The sequence below is a fragment of the Sceloporus occidentalis genome, unplaced genomic scaffold, assembly GCF_023333645.1.
Source record: "Sceloporus occidentalis isolate IW3139 unplaced genomic scaffold, rSceOcc1.0.p SCAF_7, whole genome shotgun sequence".
Lineage (NCBI taxonomy): Eukaryota > Metazoa > Chordata > Lepidosauria > Squamata > Phrynosomatidae > Sceloporus > Sceloporus occidentalis.
In genome coordinates, this window is record NW_028316987.1 from 40568507 (window position 1) to 40586531 (window position 18025).

An 18025-nucleotide genomic window follows, 5' to 3' on the forward strand; every position below is an offset into this window, starting at 1 on the left:
AGCTATTTAAAAGAATGTATTTTCCCCTGTCAGACTGCTAGGTCTTTGAGATTTTTGAGAGAGGTGGTTAGTGGTTTGAGTGTTGGACTGCAACTCTGGAAACCAGGGTTTGTAACCCATTGGGTGACCTTGGGAAGGTCACATGCTCTCAGCCTCAGGGAAGGCAATGGCCAACCACGTCTGAACAAATCTTGCCAAAAAACACACAAAACAAACCATGATAGGGTCTCCATAAGTCGGAAATGATTTGAAGGCCCACAGCAACAACAACAAACCTAAGGCTACAAGAAAGACAAAGTAAGAATGAGGGAGCAAGAAGATGAAGAAGAGGATGAAGTTAAGTTGTAAAATATTACTTCTCAGAACAGGGAATGATCAGAGCATGTGGTATCAGGAGAAACCTTAACCAGCTATAAAGAGAAATCTTACAAAGTTATAAAGAGAAAGCTTAAGTAGTAAGAAAGCTTAACTACATGCTCCAACATTTATTGCCCCCTAGTTGCCCATGCTTATTCGTAGAAGCTTCCTTCTTCATTTCCAGCAAGAAAAATTAAAACAGCAAGTGAAAACAAAGCTGGCAAGTTTTCCAGAAAGTGAAAAAGAAAACAAACTCTGCAGTTCTCAAGTCCGTCAGGATCTTGAGTCTGATGTCTGAAGTAGGGATATAAGGACAATGCAGGCATTCAAGGACACGCAACTATGGTAGGTTTTTTCCTTGCTGAAAAAAGTTAACAGAATATTCTTCCTAAGTATTCACTCAGTATTCTAATGTCCCAAGTAACCTTGAACGAGTGGCAAGTAACTTTGGAAAAGTAATTACTAGTACATTGCCTTTTAATAACAATGTTACCATGCAAAATATTATCATTAATCTAAAATGTGAAGATAACATGCACTCAATATTTTGTTTCAGTTCTTCTTTTTCTGCTTTTTGCAATCATGTACTCCATATTTTATTTCCAAATAAAATAATAAAAAATGACAATGTGACAAGCTTTGTCTATTTTATTTTACTATACTCATATAATATATTAGAATAAAATAAGAGAATGGAGAGATAAAATAAATATGAAAGTAGATTTAATTTTTTCAAACTGTAAACATGGTAAACATAGAACATACATGAAAAAGTAGGTATTTTATTTGAAAATTATTGTTCAGTATTGTAAGATTCACGATAAAGTGAATTTGTATGAAGCAATCAATGACTAATCCAATACAAAACTTATGATTTAGTGAATATTGATTATGTGGTACTCTCCTTAATTGAAATAAAGTGCATGAACACAGGAAAAATCTTGTTTATCCAAACAATCTGTAACTAGATATTCATATATACCAGACATTCCCTACTGACCCAGCACAGCTGCCTATATGCCTATGCTTTTCTTCTTCTCTATTATAGGGTGGTTTCACATACTTGGAGTGGCTTTCATACAAAGGAGGATAATTTTATCATCGGGGAAAATTAAACAAGGCATGAAAATGATACAGACACTAATAATAATTGCCCAAACATCTTCATCACTAGCTCAATGTTGCACCCTCAGCATTTCTGTGAGCTGTGAGAACTTCTAGAGATGTAAGTTATTGCAGTCTTGTTTCATCTTGCAGTACAGGCTTGTGTCATTTGGGAATATGAGGGCTTATTTTCAAATTTATGAATAGAGAATTGGTGAAGACCTTTCCAGTCTACCCCAGTGGCATCACTAGGGGGTTGCAGGGGGTACGGTCTGCACTGGCTGACACCTCAGAAGGTGTCTTAATTTATTGGGGGGTGTCACCTGGTGGGGTGGTACACCTACAGGAACTGGCACAGTTGCTGGGTGAGTAAGAAAGGGTACTTTTCCACTTGTCAAGCAGCCAATCAGGACGCTAAATGGGACATCCAGAGAATGCAGTGCTGCCCCCCTCAATAGAGGAGGGCAGTGCCTTCACAGTTCAGAACAGCTGCTCAGAGAGCACCCATGCCAGACTCTGAATGCATTTTGAAGGGGGGCACTGCAGGGATCTGCGTGAGCGGCTGGCTGGGGAGGAAGGCAAGGCAGTTGCGGGCAACCCCCCTCCTCCCCCACACACACCAAGTAACACCAACCTCAGGGTCTACTATTTCCATGTCTAAGTAGAGTTCTCTAGACAACAGAGCTATGCATGAACCCCCTAATTTGGACCAGAACCCAATATGGTCTGGATCAGTCTTGACCAAATCCAAGCTAGATCTTGAATCCAAACCAGAATTCTGAAATTTAGATCACAAATCATCTCATTGGCTTACAAAACCAAAACGATGGTTATGTTTGCAGTTTCTTACACAGTTGTATGAAATTAGGAAACCCTAAACTGGGGGTTGTGCCTGTCTGTATAGGTCTATGTCTGTACCCTTAAGTCAACCTATGGTGACACCATTAATTGTATAGGGTTTTCTCATAAGGAATACTCAGAGACGGTTTGCTATTGTCTTTCTCTGACATATCAGCATTGGAGATTGCTTGGAGGTCTCACAACCAGTTACTAACCAGGCCTGATCCAGCTTAGCTTCCAAAATCAGATGGGATCTGGGGCCTTTAAGGTATTCAGAATGTGGAAATTACAAAAAGAAAAAAAAGGCAAACAGAACAGCATGTGTAAGAAAGTGCACAGAAAGTGAGAAGGTGAGAGGAAGTAGGAATGCAGAGACTAAGTGTGAGAAAGCAAATAACTTAGAAGGCAAAAATAAGTGTTGACTGGAGCAGCATGACAGAATATAGAAGGAAAAGAAAGGAATAAAAGGGAAAAGAAAAGAAAAGGTGGAAGGGGAATGAGATGAAAGAAAAAGAAGGAAAGGGAGGAAAAATATAAATGAGGGAGCTTGAGAAGGGAATAGGACAGAAAGGAACTGAAGGAAAGAAGAAAAATGAAATAACAAATAGATAGGAATCAAGAAGATGGATGGCAAACATACATGGCATCTTCAGAAGAAGAATGAAGAAAGTGGAAAGATTATGAGTTAGAGGAAATGGTATAATGAGAAACTGAAAAGGAAGATATTGTAATAGATGATGAAAATGAGGGAAAAACAGGTGTAATGTAATGTATTACAAGATAATATGTAGTATATTGTACAATATGGAATATATTGTACAATAACAATTTACAAAGAATAGGGAGAAAAAATTGTTGAATTAAAATATGAGGGGAGGGAGAGAATGTGGAAATTATCTTGCCAAAGTTCATGTACATTTAGATATGTTTATTCGAGTCACCTGTAAGGTGATGATCATCTTCACCAGCTGTTGACTATTCTATCTTGGCAATTAATTAATGGTGCTTTTGTCCTGACATTATTCCTTTAGTATTGGGGTACCCAGAATACATAAAACATCTCCAGGCTATACAGCTGACAAAGTTAAACTATAGAAGAGCAAAAGCACTGATAGGCAGTGGGACACCAGAGAAACAGATAACAGTTATAAGGCAGACAGAGAGAGGGGAGAGCATCAGTCTTCAGATTTTATTTTATTTTATTTTTACTTTGTGGATCAAAACAGTAGGCATATAGCATGAGGCAGCTAGCTCTCTTAAAGTTTAACTGCTTGCATCTTGTACAATATTTTACATTCTACAGGAATCAGTGGACGTTCTGTGGCCACCCAACTGTTTTAAATCTCTAGGCCTCATTCACAGTTGATGCTACCATGTGTTTATTTTGCCATTGGAAAAAACAGGTATATTCGGTATCTGATTCAACCTGTGAAATCTGAACTGGCTCTGAAAGAAAGAAGAGTTATGTAGTGAGTAAATAGATGACAGTGATCTCATCACCATCACCATCACCACTACTAATAGCAACAACAATAAATGACATAGTTTACTTGAGAAGATGGTACTTTTATTTTATTCTGTCATCTGATTCAGCCTGTGAAGTGTGAATTGGCTCTGAGAGATAGAAGAGTTAGTGAGCAAGTAGATGAGGTATGAGTTCCATCCCCATATGTACAGTGTCCCAGACATGCCAAACTAAGACGTAAGTGAACATGACAAGGTTGAATATTTCATTAAAGTAGCTGTTCTGGCAGTGAAATGCCTATAATGAAGTACAAGTTCCCAAAGCTCCAAAGGAAGGGGGGAAAGGCATTCAGAGTGCCTATCGTGATTGTTTTGTATTTTTATTGTTGTAATTTTTATTACTGATATATTTTTCCCCCATCAGAATTTTTTTTTAAAAGCTATGCATCTTCTGTCTGGCCTGTCTCATGGTGTTTGAATGATTTTGCTTTGCAGACAGGCTTTTGTGAAGTTATTTTTAGACTCTCTTTAATAATTGAGCTGTAGCGATTGTGTTCAGCAGTTGGAAGAGGCAGGAAAAATAGCAGCTCAAAGAAACAGTACAGCGGGGTAATAATTTAAATCAAACTGCATTATAAGGCTTCCCTTATTTTTGAAAGGTGAAATGCTCAGGCATGCTGAGTACCTGGAAGAAATGAAAAAAATGGACACATTTACTGTGTGTGGTACAAAGAAAATCCATCACAGGGTGCTCATATGAGAGGGCAGGAAAGGCTAAGCTAGGCTAATTGTGATCTGGCAGGTGTAATTTGATTTTTTTTTGTTAGTAAGACCTTGATTTCCTTCCAAAATATGGAGATTCTGGGAAGAAATTCACATGAAATGATGGGAGTGGGGGAAGCAAGAGGTAGTGAGATGAAGAAAAGGGACCCATTCTTGGCAATTAATCATGTGTGTACGTGTGGGAATTATGTTTTATGTATATTTGGATAAGAGAGGCCACTACAAATGGCAAACAGCCTTCCTCATCCAGAGGTCTGGATCCCACCATTCCAGCCTGGCTAGGCAGAGACCCTGGAATTTTTTGGGAGGAGGCTCAACACTGGCAGAAAGGTTGTTACTAATTATGCCTACATGCAGGTATGTGCTTGCTACTACATTCTTTTTAAAAGCAAAAGCTGCGGTGGAGACCTATTGGAAGATATCAGGATTACACAGATATTACGCTCAAAAGAAATACAGAATGTGTATATCTACTAAGTTTGTGGTCTGGAGAATCTCTTGATACAAAACCTGGCATTAAGGGTGTACCATGAGATGGTCACACTTGCCAATGACAATACAGTCATCCCTCCATATTTGCAGCTTTGATATTTGCAGATTTGATTATTCACGGATTTCATTAATATATTCTCTCTAGGACTGTCTAGGTCCTCCAGTGCAACTCTGTGGTCAACTTTTACTAAAAGTTGCACTGAAAGACCATTTCAAACTCCAGTGCCATTCTATGGTCAGTGTATGTTGGACATTGACCACAGAGTTGCATTGGAGGACCTAGAGATTCCTAGAGAGGTGTCCTCTCAGGTAAAAACAGTGTTTTTGTTATTTGTGGTTTTTCCATATTCACGGGGGTCTTGTTCCCCTAACCCTAGCGAATATGGAGGGACAACTGTCCATTATTTAGATTGGTAAGAAGAAGAAATAAACGACTGTGAAGGGTTTCAAAACAGTTCTCTCTAAACTTTAGAATGGACCTTAAAGTGAATGAAAAGTAGGTGAAAACAACTGTAAAGTGATGCATTTGGGGACAATCTTTTTTTTAAACTTTTTTTTTAATTCACTGGTGGGATGGAAACTGGCAGCAATTGACCTATGCATATGGGGGTCATGGTTGATATCTCAGAGATATCACTTTCATATGTTCATAGTAGCTGACTCCCAGGTAAGGTGGCACAGTGGTTAAATGCCTGTACTGCAGTCACTCATTCACAAACCATAAGGTTGCGAGTTCACTACCAGCAAAAGGGCTCAAGCGCAACTCAGGCTTGCATCCTTCCGAGGTCACTAAAATGTGTACCCAGATAGTTGGGGGCAATTAGCTTACACTTTGTAAACTGCTTAGGGAGTGCTTAAATGCACTGATAAGCAGTATAGGAATGTACTTGCTATTGCTATTGCTAAGTATGCATAGGACCGATTGCATGCAGTATATCATTCTTTGGAGGACTCAACTGCTATAGTTGTCTTAATAATTTTTGGTGCTTGATCATGTAAGTGCACTTCTGATAATTCCTTAGGAGGATCAACAATGTAAGAATCCCCTCCCTGTTCAAGGGTCCATGTGCCTGGGCATGGTAAAAGTCCTAGTCCAACACCTCAACTCAACTGAAAATGCTTTTAATTTCAATGAAATAAAAGGTTTACCTATAGTCCGTAAAAAAAATTCTGACCAGATTCCATGCAAAAGAGACTCAAACCAACAATTCTCTCCAAAGCCAAAATCTGCCCATTTGTCTTGAAATTTGTATTTGTGTGCTTATAGCAAAAAACAAAACAACAACAACAAAAGCAGAAAAACCTGACTATAGTTGTTATTTTGGTTACATTGGACAACATACCAAGTGTAGCAACTCTGTGATTAAAAAAGATGATTCATATAGTATAACAGGCAGACACAGACAAGCACTATGAATTATTGCATAGATTGTGAGATAGTATAGAACTGTATTACTGGTAGGGACTCCAAGGATTGTTTAATCTCTCCTACCAATGCATATCCTCTTGCAAGTCTAGCAAAGTATTGGTAATTAGTAAATACAGTGTCTGCATTGTGGCATTGCCCATATTTTCCCATTGGTGAGGCAGCAAGAGTGGGAGCACACATTGAATAGCTATTGAGTTTGAGTGTCAGGAACAGCTATTGAGCTCAATTTCTGAACTTGATTAATCAGCCAGAGAAAAAGTGGAACTCTCATATTTCATGGCCCCACAGCAATTCTGAGTGAAGCTGTGTAGTCAAGTATCCTAATTAGTGTCTTTTGTTTCTCTATACAAAGTTTCACTGGAGTGCTAAATGGTTACCAATACCTATTTTTTTGAAGAGATGCTGAAAATAAAACATCTGGAATCCTGTAGATAAACTGGTCGGTATTAATGCAGGGATTCTGCTCCTTAATTTGAGCAAATGCATCTGTGCAACAGTGCGATCAGCTCAGCAATGTTTGCAGTTAAATAGTCCACAGAAATTTCTACAAAAACGTGTGAAAGCTTGTAATTGGGCAACCTTCAATTTGACCTATTCCATTTCCATTGCTTTTCAACAATTACATCATATTCTGGATATGAAGAGTCAATAAAAGTGAAACCTTTGAAATTTAGTTTACTATCATCAGTGTAGGTTGGTGGTTTCCAAATGAGTGAATCCACTTTGGGTTTTAGTTCCAGCTTTGAAAAAGCTATCAAAAATGCTGAACCCTATTTTTTTAAAAAAATAAAGGCAAATATATGGAGGCATATATTTCCATATTTGCATCTATATAAACTAAACTGGTGCATGCAAATCTGACTGTCCTCTTTCATTCTCTTTTTCAGTGACACGTCTTTGGGACGGCTGTCTTTGTTTTGTGAAGTCTGAACACCTAAATACAGTTGCAAATACTTTTTTTGCAATTCTTTTTAAGGGATTCACAAGTGATGGTCTTTCAGCAAACATAACAACCATGGAGAGTTTAGATAACTTTAAAGTAGATGATGAAGACATTGAAATAGTTCAGGATTTTTCATACGTTGATCATTAATCAGAGTGGAAGTCAGAAGAAGATTAGGACTTGGAAAGACAGCGGTGAAGGAACTAGACTCCTGAGTGGTACTCAGAAGGAAAGCTACTGTCTTGTATTTAGTGATGGGAGGAATGAGAAAATAAATACAACAAATATGACCAGATACTACATATTGCAGAATATTTCTGTTCTCTAAGAGGAACGATCCTGTACAAGGCTCCAAGTGCTCTAGAACTGGAATCTTATAATGCTGTTCATAAACATTTCAGATGGAAGGAGTTTCAAGAATGGAACATTTTTCATTTCTTCTCCATTATTATTATTATTATTATTATTATTATTATTATAGTTTATTTATATAGCGCTGTAGATTTACACACAAATAATCTCCTCAAAAAGCCTTCTGCTGGTATAGCACTATAGGGCTGTGAGACCTAAACTGTAAGTATTTTATAGCTATATAGCAAAGGATGCACAGTTCTAGAGGTGATATGTACTTCACTCAATTGTAACTGCCTAGCTCAAGATGTTTCCATAACCATCAACAAGCCAATGTCCTCTTTTCATTTGCCCTCTATTTTACTTTCCTTCTTTCTACAAACATGATCAAAATTAATCCATCAGTTGAAAAAATTTACATTTGAGATTACAATTCTCAAAATTTCCCATCCCTTAAGACAGCATACCAACATTTCCAAGCTCTGTAGTTTTCAATGTCTGAAATTGTTCTGGCCCCAGATCTGACTGGTAGGATTTTGGCTCAGCTGCCAACAAACATTATAGGTACCTGTTGCACATTTTGCTTTTAATGTAATTTCCTTTTAAGTCACAAAGGTTTACACTTCTTTCTGTCCAGGCTGTCTCTGTATTACATAGAATAGTGGAGGGTGGTACTCTGGCTTCCAGGACAATCCTGGAAGTCCAGGAATTTCTTTGCAAAGAGTACAAAAACATATGATCCAAGGCCTTTTACACAAAAATTCACTCATCATTAGAAACGATCTTGATTTTGACAGTATAAACCAGGGGTAGAAGGGAATCATTTTATTCCCCCACCTCCAATTTGTTTGCCTGGAGCATTTACATCCCACTCTTGAGCCAAAAATGTCACAACAACAACAACATTTTTTTTTACCCACCTCTTCCCATGGATCGAAGTGGGGAACAACAACAGATTAACAAATACATAACATTAATTAAAACACCACGTCAGTTAAAAGGACAAAAAAGACACAAAAATCCACATTTCAAATTGATGATTTAAAATTCACCATTCGAGAGCAGCTTACAAATAGTTAATTTCACAGTCCCTCTCCTCACTCTTGCAAGCTAAACAAGGCAGAATGCATTAGAGAAACTGGGAATATGAGGGGGGAGAAATCAGGTTCAGTTCACAATAATTAAACTCTTAATAGGTGGAAACCTTTGCTGATCTACCAGCAGTGCCATCTGGTGACTTCCAAGACAGCAGTGTAGTAAATCTGCTTTGGCCTGAGCCCAAACTTTGAAGGAGCTATGTAAGACACTGAACTTGTCTTCTAAATGGATTCAGCACCATGGATAGCTCCACTGAAATTAAGAGAGCTACCAATACACCCTAATTTATCTTCTGCCCACCCCTGATATAAAAGCCATTATTTTTATCATTGGGGGGCTCTGTTTTGCAATCATCATCATCATCATCATCATCATCGCTACTACAACCTTTATTTATAGCCTATCTTTCCACAAGAACTGGTATTCTTGGCTTAACCCCTGAGTTTCCTTTTACAGAGACATTCAACTTGCATCTTTCTTCTCTGACTTAAAAAGCTTTCTCAGGCCCAATACAGACAGGCAGAAAGGAGCACTGTGTGGGGCAGAAAGGTATCTGTAGCAACCAAATGCTATGGTCTCTAGGAGCCCTAAAAAACTCCTGCTCCCGGCGATTTTTTTTTTTAGGGCGCTCGCATGGCACCATTGGCACCCTCATGCATGCTGATGATGTCCACATAGCACCATGCCATTTGGACTCTACACTGCACGTACATCATCATGGTGACCCATGTAGATGGGGGTGCATCATTATGGTGTGGTAGGGCCACACCATAATGCAGTCGCCCCATTCTCCTGAGCCCTAATTTCGGCCCCAGGACAGCGCTTGTTGCCCGTTTGTATAGGGCTTAGATTTTGCTGGCTAACAAAGAAAGTAATTTTCTTAGAAAGATTTTATTGAGTGACTTCCAAAGAAACAAGATGGTTTAGCGATTTGTAGGTATCATGGGTAACTGACTATGTTCAGGCATTCACTAGTGTAATGTGTGTGTGTTCATCTGGTTTTGATGTGCTAAACTGACTCAGTCTATTAGCCGTTGTTATAATAAATCTGTCTCAGTGGTGCTACAGATTCCGCCCCCCCCCCACTTGTCCCTTTCATGTGATACGGAAACAGCACTACTGCTTGCTCCCCCCACATAGGTAAGCCCCCCCCCCCCGCCATGGGAGACCCATGTGGGGAGAGCAAGCAGCAGTACTATTTCTGTCTTGCATCTTTTGTACATGATTGGGCTTCAGCAGCAGCATAGTACTTGGAGATTAATGCCATTGTTTGACAGATGTGAGTTTTTGTTTTTATTTTGTTCAAAAAAAATCAAACCTTTTGTAATAGTATTGACTGAACACCAAGGTCTCTGCTATTAACTTAGAGAAGAGAATTTCTTACTTAGCAATTAGTGGATTACACTGAATAGTTTATTAAATCAAAACAAGGACAATTATGTGCCAGTTTAGCAAATATATAACTAGATACTGGGAAATTATTGTCTGAGGCTTCATGTTCTTAAATTTATCAACAATCTGTGATATGCTGATGACACCATGATACTAGCAGAGAACCTCACAGATCTGGAACAACTATTAAGGAAGATCAAAGAAGAAAGTACAAAGGCAGGTTTACTGTTGAACATAAAGAACTTACACACATTCAAACTAGACAATGAGGAAATAGAAATACAGTGCACCCTTCTTTTACATGGGAGATCCGTTCTGGACCCCCTTGCATAAAAGGAAAAGCACGTAAGGTCGGTCCCCATTACAAGTAATGGGACTTGTGCTCGTGGTGGCATGTGGCTGCGGCGATGTGCTCGCGCCATGGGCACATGCACCATTGTTTCTTCTGGCACACGGCGCTGGAAGCAGCAGCATTGTTTTCAGCGTATGCTGAAAGCAGCATATAATGTAGTAAAAGAGTTCTCATTGATCAGAACAGGGACTGCAGACAGGAAATAAGAAAAAGATTAAGAATGGGGAGGGTGGCTATGAAAGAACTAGAAAAGATCCTAAAATGCAGTGACATACAACTCTGAATCATACAGGCCATTGTATTCCCTATTAAAATGTATAGATCTGAGAGCTGGACAGTCAAGAAAGAAGATAAGAGGAAAATCAACTCATTTGAGATGTGGTGCTGGAGAAGAGTGCTGAGGATTCCATGGATAGCCAAAAGGACAAACAAATGGGTCCTAAAGCAGATCAAGTCAGAAATATCACTGGAAGCCAAGACGACAAGACTTACATTGTCATACTCTGGACACATCGTGAGAAGGCATGAATAATTGGAAAAGACAATAATGTTAGGAAAAGTAGACGGAAGTTGAAAGAGAGGAAGGCTACATGCTAGATGGGTGGACTTTTTAAAAGGTGCCACAAATATGTGTTTGCAGGAGCTGGGCAGAGCAGTAGAGGGCAGGGAGGTCTGGAGATGTCTCATCCATAGGGTCGTCATGGGTTGAGATCGACACAAAGGCAGTTAACAACGACAAATATATATATATATATATATCTTTAACGTAAAATGTATTTTTTTCTTAACACTAAAGCCCATTGCCACTCTTGACAGAGAACAGCATCATTTTCAAATTAGAAACAAGAAGGGGTAATGGGATCTGCCAGGGTAGGGCTGGTGCCAAAATTAAAGGATGTCCTACAGAATGATAGATGAATCTCCTTCTGTTTATTCCCACTTGATTTAATATCTTTGGCATGGATCATGAAAGATAGCTGGATTTCACAGCAAGCAGGAAGGAGGTGAATGCTTCCTTTTTCAGAATGCAATACAGTAAGTACCCTTTCTCATTGCTTGACATAGCCCCACTCACCCTTGGAAAACCTCTAAGAGCCAGCCATCAACCTCTGTCAGAGAACATATTTGCTGGTCACACTTGTGCCCTGGACTCTGCCTGCCACCCTGAAAGGTGGCTTAGACTTCAGAAGAGCAACTTGCTCAAGGCTACACTCAGTTAAGGCCAAGTTATATATTAGGCACAGTTCCATGACAGCTTTTGAAAATGAAAATTAAGTGACAGAGGAGTGGAAGAAGGGCATGGCAGAGAGGAGGTGTGTTCATTCTTTCCTAGGCAAACTTTGTTCCTCTCAGAATTTGTTCACAGGATCCCATATTTCCTCCAGGGAAGAAGATATCACACATATTCATCACTGCGTATATTTTCTCATGGGTGGGGGAAATGCTGTATGGCCCGCAAGATACATGTTAGTTGGTTTATTTATTTACGTAAATATGTATATATCCCACCTTATGTCATAAGCTATCAGGGCAGCATATAGAAAAATTCAACTTAAAACAAATTGGAACAACTGTAACGTTTAAAAGAGCAGGAATACTTTAAACAGTTTTAAAAGGAGGGTTATAAGTAGGCAGTGGTTTCAGTGTATCTCATAGAGCCTGTAGGCTGTACTTTACCCACTCCTGGGCTGAATAAAACAACTTCAAAATTTAAACAAATTAACGTAGTTTTAAACCATGTACCAATGCAGATCTGGGCAAAATCATGAGATCCCAAAGCCTTTGACAATTAAAAAAAAAAAAAATGAAACCTATGTGTTTTAAGTTGGTTCATGAATGAAGGCAGCATTGGCCCCATTCAGGCCTTCAGAGTGGGGCATTCCACAACTGGTACAACATAATAGATAAGGCCCTCTCCCACAACCAGATACAGTGCAATACTCCTTGATATTACTGCTGTATCAGCTTACAGCTTGTTCTCACAAAAAGCATGGGTGCCATTTTAGTTTACTCAGTGTATTCAGAAGGGGCCTTTCTTGTCACAGGAGCAGTGGGAAGATGTACTTAACAACAGAGTTTAAGTGCAGTCATGGCTCATGGACCAAGCTCATGGAGGGTCACCCCAAAATTGTGATGGAAAGAGGCTTGCTGACTCAGTAAAGAAGGTATTCATGCTTAAATGCTAGATATAACAACACATAAAATGATATGAAGCAGATGGAGGCACATATCAGGTTTAAAAACCTTGCACATGTCAGCCCCATAAATTGAGGTTTCAGTGCAGAGCTCAGAAAATTACTGTTAAAAAGCCTGTTTGAGTTCTAAGCCCTCAAAGTTACCATTGTGAGTTACCATTAATTTCCAACGTTTGAAAAGTAACTTCTTCTTTTTTTTACATTTAGTTGTCATTAGAGAAATGGAAGTGCCACTACATTTGATTGTACCGATGAGAAATCTGTACTTAGGACAAAACAGAATATGGAGAAACAGAAGGTTCCCAATTGGCAAGGCTCCATTTTATCACCATAACTGTTTAACTTGTATGTAGAAAATATCATATGTAGATCAGGTTTAGAATCAGAAGGAGGAGGAGTGGAGACAGGAGGAAGGAACATCAACAATCTAAGATATGCAGACAACACCATACTACTAGTGAAAGCATCACAGACCTGGAACAATCGCTAAATAAAGTCAAAGAAGGATGCAGAAAGGTAGGCCTAATATTAAGCATTGAGGAAACCAAAGATAACAACCATTGAGGATTTACATAAATTCAACCTAGAAAATGAGAAAATTGAAATAGTTACGATTTCTTATACCTTGGATCAAACATTGATCAGAACAAAAACTTCTATCAGGAAATCAATAGAAGATTGGAAATGGGAAGAGGAACTAGACAAAATCCTAAAGTGTAAAGAAACACAGCTGAACACTAACGTTAGACTCGTCCAAGCATTCGTATTCTCCATTACTATGTATAGACATGAGAGCTGGACAGTGAAGTGGTTTGTTTCCAAACATAATTCAAATGCTAGTCATGATCTACAAAGCCCTCTACAATGTAGATCCAGGCTATCTGAAAGACCAGATGTCCCCATAGAAACCTGCAGGGCTTTCTCAGTCCTGCCACCTCTGATGTATGCTATATAACTGTTACTTTAATAGTATGACAATGCAAATGATCATAGTGAGTTTCTTTTAATTTCAGATTTCAGCTCTACAACACTTTGTTAAAACAAAAGAGTATAACAACAAAGAAAATTTATTTACTTTGCCAATTCTTTCCTTTAAGTTAGTGTTAATGGTCTGGTGACTCAGACTCGTTGGGACACATAAATAAGCCTCAGCTCATTGTCTGGGAATTAATGAGCTACTTATATTTAGAATTTAAATGATTTCAAATCTAAGAAATGATCTTACTATAAGCTTTTATAGCTTAAAGATGTGTGTGCGGCAGAGCAATATGATAAGTTATACAACAATGATTTCTATTTTCTGAAGGCATGGCAAAGTTAATATGCCATTTGAAAGAGAGTGCCCTTAAAAGATAAAAGATGTCTGTTTGTCCTAGCATAAGATTTCCTTGCTTTGCAAGTTACATATTAATTTACTATTGTATTGTGATTCGTCTTTGGGAGGTAAAAACTGGCTTCTTTTGTAAATATAATTGCTGGGGCACAAAGTTTTGAAGGAACTGCAAGGAAAATTTTTCTTAGTAGTGAACAATAGCAATAGCAAGTACATTTCTATACCACTTATCAGTGCACTTTAGCACTCCCTAAGCTGTTTACAATGTGTAAACTAATTGCCCCTAACAAGCCAGGTACTCATTTTAGTGACCTTGGAAGGATGCAAGCCTGAACCTGTGGCTGGTATTGAACTCACAACCTGAGAGTATGTGACTTGCCCAAAGTCACCCAGTGGATTTTGATGGCCAAGTGGGGAATTTAACTAGAACAGATTAAGCCCGAACTCTCTCTGGAAGTCAAGGTGACTAAACTGAGGCTGTCATACTTTGGACACATTAGGAAAAGGCAAGACTCACTAGAAAGAACAATAATGCTAGTAAAGTGGAGGGTGGTAGAAAGAGAAGTAGACTGCACACCAGATGGATAGACTCAATAAAAGGAACCATGGTCCTGAGTCTGCAGGACCTGAGCAGAGCAGTTGAGGATAGAGGGACTTCAAGATGGGATCACTATGAGTTGAAATCAACTCAAAGCAGCTAACAACAATTTCAGAATCATAGTCCAATGCTCAAATCACTACATCATGCTGCCTCTCAGTCATTGCAGTACTGCAGACAAAATGTTAAGATAGAGGTGGGGCAATCTGTCAGTTTCACTTTTTTAACATTCAGATTTTTTTTGAACCTCAATTCATTTCTATCTTAGATATAAAGAAATGTGTCAACTTTGGTAAATTCATAAAATGAGAACTGGAATGATCCCCCCACCCCCCACCAATCCTGACATGGATATACAGTAATATAGAAGTCTGCTGGGTACAATTTACTTAGATGTATGTTATTTGAACAACTTGAAAGCGTGCAGAAAAGTTGGGTTAAAGTTTAAAAGTTGTGCTTATCTTTAAAACTTCAGTGTGCATGGATCATGTTCATGTTATCATGGAAACATTGACTCAGACTGATTGGGTATTATTGGATATCGCCTTATCAAGATAAAATGAATAGAGTTTGAAATCTGGATAAATCTTTCTGAATGTCTCTGTGAAATTGTCCTGTGTGTATTTCCTAAATTATCTTGATAATTATCTGAGTAATGAGCAAATTATACACAACAAGTTGGATTTTGCCAGTAACATTTGCTAGTTCAATTCTTCAATCACCTCATCCATCTCACTCCTGACATTAGCACTACTGATGCAACAGGGAGATAAACCTAAAACAAGGGCTTTATCTCAGATAAACATCCATATCTCTTGGCAGGAAACAAATTACCAAAGGGCCTTTTATATGCCTCCAAGCAAAAGAGCTTTGGGAGTAAATCTGTGACAAACTAAAAGAGGCATGATATGGAGGAAACTCCCCGACAACAGATTATGTGATGCAAATGAAAGATTCTAGACATTATCAAAAGAACAATGAAGGTAGTCAGATGCCCAGAGGGAAAATGGTACTTATTTAAAATGTCATTGTTTGTCTTCTGATACATTTCCTCTGCTCTCCTTATAAAATGTCACAATTCAGGTCAGATCTACCTTATCCTCAAATCAGTAACAGGTTGTTATTTTTTTCGCCTTTTATTAGCTGCAATCAGCAAAGTAAAATGACCTTGATTTCCAGCAATGAAGCAGTAAGGACTGAGTGATTATGAGTGTGAAGGGATTTAGAAAATGAGACACCTTTTAGTGTTGACTTTCAAGTTTCAAAGATATTTGAACAGCAATATGACTACCCATCTGGGAGCTTGTTTAAAAGTTAAATAGAATACCACTTTGCGAGGTGGACAATGTCTGTGAGCAAGATACAAACATATTATGACTAATATGCCAATTATTTTGGAATCTTTCCTTGTACCTCCTTCATGACCGATTTTAATTTTTACCATTGGTTGGCTCACAAATGTAGGTCTCAACCTTGCTTTCCTCAACTAGGTAGAGTACTTGCCTGCTATCACATGAGGAGCTGCTAGTATGGATGCAAATCTTTCCGTTCTCTATCTTTGCATGCGAGAACAAGTAATAACTGTATAATGAAGATACAGGAAGCTGCTAAATTGCTTAGGTAGGAATCTTTGAATTGTGTGTTATGTGTATTTTAAACTTTTAAAGTTTTAAACTAAAAAAAAACTTTCCTGAATTTGCATCAGTTGGGGGCATCTTGCTTGTGATATGGGTTGCAACATTAGAAGTGGGTATATCCACTTCCTTCAAATTTGCCAAGCTACAATATTCCAGCTTTTTGGATTTGTAAAAGGATGCCACTAAAATTGACCAGATGTTGCTACTGCTGCTGTTAAATTTTAAACGTCATATCTTTTTTTAACTGAATGTCTTTGATCCAGCATGCAACCATAACATTCCTTTCAGTTTTGGCACTCATTCAGCCTACTTTATGTAGCCCTATATACCTGTGGATATCTGCCTAAGAACTGAGATCTGCAAGACGAAGTCTCCTCCACCACTCATAATAATCCAAGGTAGCCTTAAGGAATAAGAAATAAGGAAAATGAACAAGATTTTATGGTCTAAGACATCATTCATGTTTCTGTTCTTTCTTTCTTTTTTAAAAAGTTGTTGAGAAGGAGCTTCTTCTCTTAGCAAGGACATGGTTGATAGTCTGAGTTCCCAATAACTCTTTACATATTTATTGCTTTGGCATTGGCCTTGCTCTTTCCCTTTGGAGCACACCTGTAGGTTCAGTAGATGAAGATCAACTGAAGCAAACAAAATATTTCTTTTTTCCTGGCAGATTCAGCTGCACCTATAATTCATTAACTTTCAGAGATTTCTCTCTTCTTCCAAAGCCAAAACTGGCATTTTTAAATTAAAGTAAGATCACAGTATCTCTCTCTTGATGATCAGGCAAGGGATCATTTCAGTCCTTCAGCTCTGAATGCTGTTTCTTGATGTTAAAATGCCATTCCACAAGTGAATCAATAAAGACAGTAAGGATACAAGCAGACTTTGGACACAACATGCCCTTTCCAACCTATAAAGAGCCATGGTACATCCACACTGCACAATTATAGCACTTTGATTCCATTTTATAGCCACATCCTTTGGAATACTGGGATTTGAGGTTTGGTGATATACTTAGGCACAGTACAGACCGCCCCTTTGGGGTGACCTGCACCCAGCCCTTTCTGCGGAGGAATGGGGCTACGGCAGCCATACCGGCAGCTCAGAGGCCCCAATCCGGCGCTTTTCCAGGCCACGGAGAAGCAGAAAAATGCTGCTTCCCCGTGGCCTGGAAAAGGGGTGTCCTTGGGGTTTCATGCCCCTGGACACCTCAGGAGCCAGAGCCATGGGAGAAAACCCCTTTCTCCCTGGCATCATTGCTGCAGCCGTTTGCTAGCTGCAGGAATGAGGTGCGTGCCCAGAAGGAGCTTTGTTTTGGAGCTCCTTCTCGCGCCACAGCCAGGCTACCATAAGCGGCCTGGGGCAGTATTAAGATATCATGCCTGTGCCATGCCATTTGGATGTGGTGCATGCGTGACATCATAATGGTGGTGCCCTTGTGCACAGGGCGCCACCATTATGCCACCAGCGGCACGTATTAGGGTTACGAAGCATGTACATGGTGCACGCTCCCTAACCCTAATACCAGCGCTGGTATGCCACTTTTTAGTGGTCTGTACTACGACTTAGTTTAGGGGTGTACTTAGAAGTGTCTAGTGCACTCCCTTGAACTGGCAGAGAATCATAAGGACCTCACTGAAGTAAATATCCCAGGATT

The 18025-nt window shown here is 39.0% G+C and overlaps 1 protein-coding gene across 1 annotated transcript in view; it reads right to left on the bottom strand.

Moving 5' to 3' along the window:
- The window catches only part of ARPP21 (cAMP regulated phosphoprotein 21), a 251859-nt gene that overhangs the window by 213982 nt on the left and 19852 nt on the right, over positions 1-18025 (bottom strand). The window lies entirely within an intron of this gene.